Consider the following 8481-nt stretch of genomic DNA (forward strand, 5'->3'; position numbering starts at 1 on the left):
TAAAACTGTGTACCGGGCCCAATTTAGAAACTAGGACCTTTGTCTTTGGTGACCAATTGCTCTACCAACTGAGCTATCCTTTTTTTAACCTTAACTACTTTTCTACGACTTAAACACTTTTTACGTTTTTTTGTGTCTGTCCGGGATTTGAACCCGGGAACTCCTGCACCTGAAGCAGAAATCATACCCCTTTTTAATTTTTCTCTTCTTCTGTTTTTCTCGCCTTAACAACTTTCTTTTTTTTTTTTGCAATGTCCTAACAACTTTTTTCCGATACCTTATCAACTTATCCAATTTTTTCACGTTGTAACCATTTTCTTTCTGAAACTTCCCGGCAGATTAAAACTGTGTGCCAGACCGAGACCCGAACTCGGGAATTTTGCCTTTCGCGGGCAAGTGCTCTACCAACTGAGCTACCCAAGCACGACTCACGCCCCGTCCTCACACCTTTACTTCTGCCAGTACCTCGTCTCCTATCTTCCAAACTTTACAGAAGCTCTCCTGCGAACCTTGCAGAACTAGCACTCCTGAAAGAAAGGATATTGCGGAGACATGGCTTAGCCACAGCCTGGGGGATGTTTCCAGACCGAGACTCGAACTCGGGACCATTGCCTTTCGCGGGCAAGTGCTCCGGCACACAGTTTTAATCTGCCAGGAAGTTTCATATCAGCGCACACTCCGCTGCAGAGTGAATATCTCATTCTGGATTTTCATTCTGGTATATATATGTGCGAAGCAAATATGAAATGATGTCTCATGGAACTTGTGGCGTTGTGTTTTGTTTAGATTTTAATTTTTTTAATTTGTGTTTGTTTTGTAAATTTTTTATTATATTTCATTTAGCGATGGGTTCAAACACTGAAGGAAGCACTCGAGCCCCGCTGCTAGAGAAAAAATATCAAACTAAATACGTCTTCAGAAACAACTCCTCCTGGGTAATAAAAAATCATTTTGAAATACAAATTTTTTCGTGTTCATAATTTCCAGGAGGCAAAGGAAAGTCTTCGCGGAGAGTATAACCCTCTTCTGCAGTACGATAAAAAACGTTATCTTCTTACAGTTGACCACGTAACTCTTTTCCTATGGCATCTGAAAGATGACGCAAAGAAAATTTTGGAGTGTTGTCCGATATCGCTGTCCAAATTGGTGGGTAGTGCCCCAGTGCTGGTTTAAGAGATAGACGTAGAAATCTAAGACATCAGGGGCACTGGTGGAGCTATCCAACCATTACACACGAGGCGCCCCCACAATTTCTCTTCCACTAGTAAATCATTTCTTTCCTTTCAAAATTCACAGAAATTATCCTGCTTACCTTTCGGAATTAGCGCTGTTCAAATGGTTCAAATGGCTCTGAGCACTATGGGACTCAACATCTTAGATCATAAGTCCCCTAGAACTTAGAACTACTTAAACCTAACTAACCTAAGGACATCACACACACCCATGCCCGAGGCAGGATTCGAACCTGCGACCGTAGCAGTCCCGCGGTTCCGGACTGCAGCGCCAGAACCGCTAGACCACCGCGGCCGGCTTTGCGCTGTTGGAAGTACGGATACTGAGGAGAAATGACAGCTGCAGCGTTGCGGATTATTTCAAGACTGATTATCACTGTGCATCGAAGTTTGCACTCATTTGAAAGTTTCGCTGTTTTCATTGTTTGTAAGTCCAAGGAACATACGCCCACCAGTATGGTTAGGACAGCTGTGTAGGCAGCGATAAAAGCTCCACAACTGCATGTTAGTATACTTCCTGTACGTTCATCACCAGCTATCATTTACACGTTCTGACACCGGCTCCCCACTCTACATTGCAGTTTATGTGAACTAGTGGTACAATCTATTAGATTCAAATGCGATATAATTCTATTCAACTCCATACTTTTCATCAATCTGAGTTCGATTGCAACACGTCCATTATTTCTGATGAATACTTTTTTTACGTCATAACTTAAATTATAAGTAATGAAAGTTGGTTCTAATGAAATATAAAAGACACTTTCGGCCACTACACAAAACTTCTTGCAATTATACGTCACTTTCTTTACCCATCATTTATTATTTTTTCTACATACTTCGTGTGCTTCACATTTTCATTTATGATTTGTCTTATCCCCAACCAAAATTAGCTCCAGTTTACTAACATGTCTTGGAGGTCAGAAGAACTTGTTATTCACGGTAACAAAATAGTTTTTTTGATATTTCCATCAACTAATTATACATATGAGAACACTGCTCCTCTTAACTTTGACACTTTTTTTTGGAAAAGCCATCTGAAACAAATAATATATTTGAATCGAAGCAAGAGATCGAAACATCTCGATTATAATAACTAGTTACAATTAAACGACGATGTTTCAATTACTATCAATTAATTAAAACACTCATAACTTTTGTAATACTTCACCTAGACAAAAGATATATTCACTTCCATAATTCCCGCATGTCACGGCGTCGTTTTATATTATGATAACATTCCGCTTTATCTCTATTTTGTCATTTTTGTAGTGATTTTTGCTCTTTTTTTGTATTTAAACCTTCCACAATCTTCAAGATTGTTTCAAACACTATATTATAGACATAAATTATACGAGATCGGAAATGGAAATTTTGTGACTCCCAACGTCGTTTGGCCATCAGACTAGCATAAAATTACGTCACACTTAAACTGAATCATAACACACGTACATTTCACGAAAGGCTTGTCTGACATCACGGGAACGACGTCACCATCGATTAGAATAAAAGCAGCAACCTCACCTGAAAGGAGGCACTTGGTATTTGAGCAGCTGTCTTGAAAATCTTTGACATGGTATCGACGGTTACCCAGGCACATATACGTTTATTTTTACAAAGTGGCGCTACTTTGTTTTTGCCTAGGATGAAGGTGGTACCATTGATTCGCTGAGACAGTGAGATAATTCAGTATATCGATGTAGTATTATTGTTTCTTTATAGGACGAAAAAAAAAACATTATTCGAAGTTTCTTCTCCTTAGTTATAAAGTAAAATAACACCTCCGCCAACATGGTAAGTCGTGGATCTACAACCCTGGTAACAAACGACTGGAAATATATTCACTGAAATTGTAGATTTGGGAACCTACGTTATTTGTAGGGGCTCGAAGGAATGCAGTTTACAATAAGCTATAGATAGACTTCAAGTGCGGAACGAAGTCTTTTTTGTCCCACATAAGTAATTCTATTCGGGATGTTATTACTTTTAATATTTATTGTATGAGCTACTTGAATGTCCAGTGTTCACCGTGATAAATACAAAACTACTTGCTGGCCATATGCTTTCGCAGCATCACATGACTTGCTCTAACTAATAGTTCAGTAATAGGTCTCACGTGCATCTTCAATTCAAAATTTTAGCGAATTTGAAACATTTATTTTCTAGGGAATCTATTTTCCTGGAAGTATACGTCGTGGGTGTACACTAAACCATTAACAACTCCCACATGTTTTGTAGTCTGTCCAGAAGTTCTTCTACCATAGCATCCCTGAATTCGAGACTACATGCAGAACTGCGGGCATACTTTGGTAAAACGTTTGGTAACTGCTGATTTAGGAATTGAAAGCGTCAAGTGCCGATCACAGTGTCGATGGCTTTCACATAGCCATTTAATTTCATGACATGGTACAAGACAACCATATCACTGTTCGACTTGAACGCAACATAAAATTAAAATCCAATTAACAAGATTATTGTATGCATATATTTGCGGTTGTAACATTAACAGTTTTTTCTTGTACTTAGAGTTTAATTCTAATGTCTGGTACGTATCATTGATGATTGAGGTACGAAGTTAAGAAATTTCACGATCTTCTAATTGCTTGATGGATTACCTCTCTGTGCACAGACAGTATCCATTAGCTCCAACTTGCATCGGTATTTCTTTCCTTCATTGACAGCCAGTCAAGAAATTATTATGTGGACAGCTGAAATCTAGGAAACTATTAGATTTGCTAAAGATACAATACACAAGAAGTGCAAAATGGCTAAGCAGGGATGGCTAGAGGACAAATGTAAGGATGTAGAGGCGCATATCACTAGGGGTAAGATAGATACTGCCTACAGGAAAAGTAAGGAGACCTTGGGAGAAAAGAGAACCACTTGCATGAATATCAAGAGCTCAGATGGAAACCCAGTTCTAAGCAAAGAAGGGAAAGCAGAAAGGTGGAAGGAGTACATAGAGGGTCTACACAAGGGCGATGTTCTTAAGGACAATATTATAGAAATGGAAGAGAATGTAGATGAAGATGAAATAGGAGATATGATACAGCGTGAAGGGTTTGACAGAGCACTGAAAGACCTAAGTTGAAACAACGCCCCGGGAGTAGACAATATTCCAGTAGAACTACTGACAGCCTTGGGAGAGCCAGGCCTAATAAAACTCTACCATCTAGTGAGCAAGATGTATGAGACAGGTGAAATACCCTCACATTTCAAGAAGAATATAATAATTCCAATCCCAAAGAAAGCTGATGTTGACAGATGTGGAAATTACCGAACTGTCAGTTTAATAAGCCACGGCTGCAAAATACTAACACGAATTCTTTACAGACGAATGGAAAAACTGGTAGAAGCCAATCTCGGGGAAGATCATATGGATTCTGTAGAATTGTTGGAACACGTGAGGCAAAACTGATTCAACGACTTATCTTAGGAAATAGATTAAGGAAAGGCAAAACTACGTTTCTAGCATTTGTAGACTTAGAGAAAGCTTTTGACAATGTTGACTGGAATACTATCTTTCAAATTCTGAAGGTGGCAGGGGTAAAATACAGGGAGCGAAAGGCTATTTACAATTTGTACAGAAACCTGATGGCAGTTATAAGAGTCGAGGGATATGAAAGGGAAGCAGTGGTTGGGAAGGGAGAGAGACAAGGTTGTAGCCTATCCCCGATGTTATTCAATCTTGTATATTGAGCAAGCAGCAAAAGAAACTAAAAAAAAATTCGGAGTAGGAAATAAAATCGACGGAGGAGAAATAAAAACTTTGAGGTTCGCCGATGACATTGTAATTCTGTCAGAGGCTGCAAAGGACCTGGAAGAGGAGCTGAACGGAATGGAGTGTGTCTTGAAAGGAGGATATAAGATGAACATCAACAAAAGCAAAACGAGGATAATGGAATATAGTCGAATTAAATTGGGTGATGCTGCGGGAATTATATTAGGAAATGAGAGGCTAAGAGTAGTAAATGAGTTTTGCTATTTGGGAGCAAAATAACTGATGATGGTCGAAGTAGAGAGGATATAAAATGTAGACTGGCAATGGCAAGGAAAGCGTTTTTGAAGAAGATAAAATTGTTAACATCGAGTATAGATTTAAGTGTCATAAATCCGTTCCTGAAAGTATTTGTATGGAGTGTAGCCATGTATGGAAGTGAAACGTGGACGATCAATAGTTTAGAAAGAAGAATGCAGAAGATTAGGTGGGTAGATCACATAACTAACACGGAGGTATTGAATAGAATTGGAGAGAAAAATTTGTGGCACAACTTGACTAGGAGAAGGGATCGGTTGGTGGGGCATATTCTGAGGCATCACGGGATCACCAGTTTAGTATTGGAGAGTAGCGTGGAGGGTAAAAATCGTAGAGGGAGACCAAGACATGAATACACTAAACAAATTCAGAAGGATGTAGGTTGCAGTAGGTACTGGTAGATGAAGAAGCTAGCACAGGATAGAGTAGATGAAGAAGCTAGCACAGGATAGAGTAGATGAAGAGCTGCATCAATCAGTCTCAGGACTGAAGACCACAACAACAACAACACTACACAAGGAATATATATTTGGTGACGGACAGCATGTGCCTATTGTAGGATAACTTCTCAACGGTTAGCGTTAGGACGTTCAAACTGGAGCGGTCGCCGCGAGGCTTGATGGGAATTAGTACGCGGTATGTGGCTTGGCTTAACGACGAAGCCCACTTTCATTTTGACGGGTTCGTCAATAAGCAAAACTGGCGTGTTTGGGGGATTGAGAAGCCGCATTTCGCGATCCTGCAGTCTCTTCTCTGTCAGCGGCTGACTGTGTGGTGTGCAATGTCAGCCACGAAATAATGGGTGCGATATTCCTTGATGGCACGGTGACTACAGAATGGTATGTGAAGGTTTTGGAAGATGATTGCATCGCCATTAACCAAACTGACCCTGATTTCGACAAGATTCGGTTCATTAAAACGGAGCTCGACCCCACGAAAGCAGGAGAGTGTTTAATGTCCTGATGGAGCGCTTTGGGGACCGCATTCTGGCTCTGGTGTACCCAGAGGCCACTGGCATGAGCCTCTATTGGCCGCCGTATTCTGCTGATCTGAACACATGCGACTCCTTTTTGTGGGACTATATTAAGGACAAGGTGTACAGCAGTAATACCAAAACTATTACTGAGCTGAAAACAGGCATTCAGAAGGTAATCGACAGCATCGATTTTCCGACATTTCAGCGGGTTATGCAAAATTTCGCTATTCGTCTGTGCCACATCATCGTCAAGGATGTCAGGGATATCGATGATGTCATTAGCTAAATCCGAATATCTGTAGTGACGTTTACATGTTGAATAAGGTGTGTGCACGCCCTAGTTTGTAATTTTTTTTTTCGTACTGTTCAGCAACTGTCACCCTATAGTAGCGCGACTATGTGCTATGTGCGATAAAAAGTCATGCGAAGCTTTTCAGTTCTAGCAGACGTGCCGAAGTCAGCTGTTTCCGAGTTCATCTCAAAGAGGGCAGACGCAACGAAGTGGTGTCCGCATTCCAAAAGTGACCGGAACGACCATACATTTTCACCTCTTTCATAGTCTCCGTCATCAAATAACTCCATCCTGCGTAAGTTTTTATTTCTGTTGGAAGCAACGGCCACAAACTTAAATGTTGCTCATTAGTGCTTCAGTAAATTTATATTTGTTTATGTTAACATGCTTTCTGTGTATGGCTTGGAAAGAATAATTTCGTATAGCTTCTTTACCTTATTGCCAACGGCTTTGCCCCAGTGCTAGCACCGGCTCCAGTCAAATCACCGAAGTTAAGCGTTGTTGGGCTTCGCTGTCACTTGGATGGGTCACCGTCCGTGTCTGTCGAGTGCTATTGGCATGTGGGTTCCTCTCAGCCTTTTTGAGGCTAATTGAGGAGCTACTTGCCTGAGAAGTAGTGGCACGGGTCACGAAAACTGACAACGGCCGGGAGAGCGATGTGCTGCCCACATGACCCTCTGTATCCGCATTCGGTGACATCTAAGGGCTGAGGTTGACATGGCGGCCGGTCTGTACAGTTAGGTCTTCAAAGCCTGTTCGGACCTTGGTTGCTTCTTTATTTACATTGTTCCGTGAGGTGTTGCAATGACAACACCGGTCACGCCCAGTCCTACTAACAATTAACTGTGAAAAATTGCTAGTTTCACAAAGGGAAATAGAATCAGTAATATGTAGCTGAAACTTCCTGGCAGATTAAAACTGTGCGCCGCACCGAGACTCCAACTCGAGATCTTTGCCTTTCGCGGGCAAGTGCTCTACCAATTTTTTTTTTTTTTTTAATTCTTTGTTGATCTCATTTTGTTCTATTTTGTTCTTTCTATACGTTCGGGACGGACGTCACAAGACATCCATTCAAGTTGATCGTTGATTCTTTGACTCATTTTGTTTTATTTCAGAGAGCACGCCTCCCTCTGATCGAACACGCTGAGCTACCGTGCCGGCACCAACTGACGTACCCAAGCACGACTCACACCCTTTCCTCACAGTTGGTAGAGCACTTGCCCGCGAAAGGCAAAGGTCTCGAATTCGAGTCTCGGTCCGGCACACAGTTTTAATCTGCCAGGAAGTTTCATATCAGCGCACACTCCGCTGCAGAGTGAAAATCTCATTCTGGAATATGTCGCTGTCCTGCAGCATACTAAGTTTTCGACACAAAGGCCGTGGTAACAGCGCATGAAATTTCTGTTTGGCTGGTTAGCAAGATTTTGACACTTTCGTTACGCTAATATCGAATTAAAGCCATGCCTGGACAAACCTTCTCGATGAAGCTGCGTATAACTTCACGTTATTTAAAGAAGCTGTTCCGTTACACAAGTAAGATCCACATCTGTCATTAAAACAAGCAGAATTTTTTCCGAGTGTTGTTACCTTTTTAATTACGATTGCCCAATGTCGACGCACCTAAACAACTGCACTGTCGCCGAGCAGCCTTGTAACGTCGCCGACCCTACCTAATAAATCGTCGCCGTGTACCGCAGGTGAGTACCGCAGCAGCATGCAAGTGCAGTGCAGCCGCGCGGCGGAAGACGCGGCGCTATCACGGAGTTGCACAGGTTGTTTACCCAGACAACAAGAGTGAGGCCAGGCGCCAGCGGGCCGGCGTCGTCGCCAGCGGTGGCGCGACGGGACGCGCCTAAGCGGCGGCGGCAATCGTCGTACGACGAGACGAGGCCGAGCCTGCACGCTCAGAGGAAGTTCTGGCGCTCCGGCCAGCCACCACCCGTGT

This window comes from Schistocerca americana, chromosome 4, assembly GCF_021461395.2.
Source record: "Schistocerca americana isolate TAMUIC-IGC-003095 chromosome 4, iqSchAmer2.1, whole genome shotgun sequence".
NCBI lineage: Eukaryota > Metazoa > Arthropoda > Insecta > Orthoptera > Acrididae > Schistocerca > Schistocerca americana.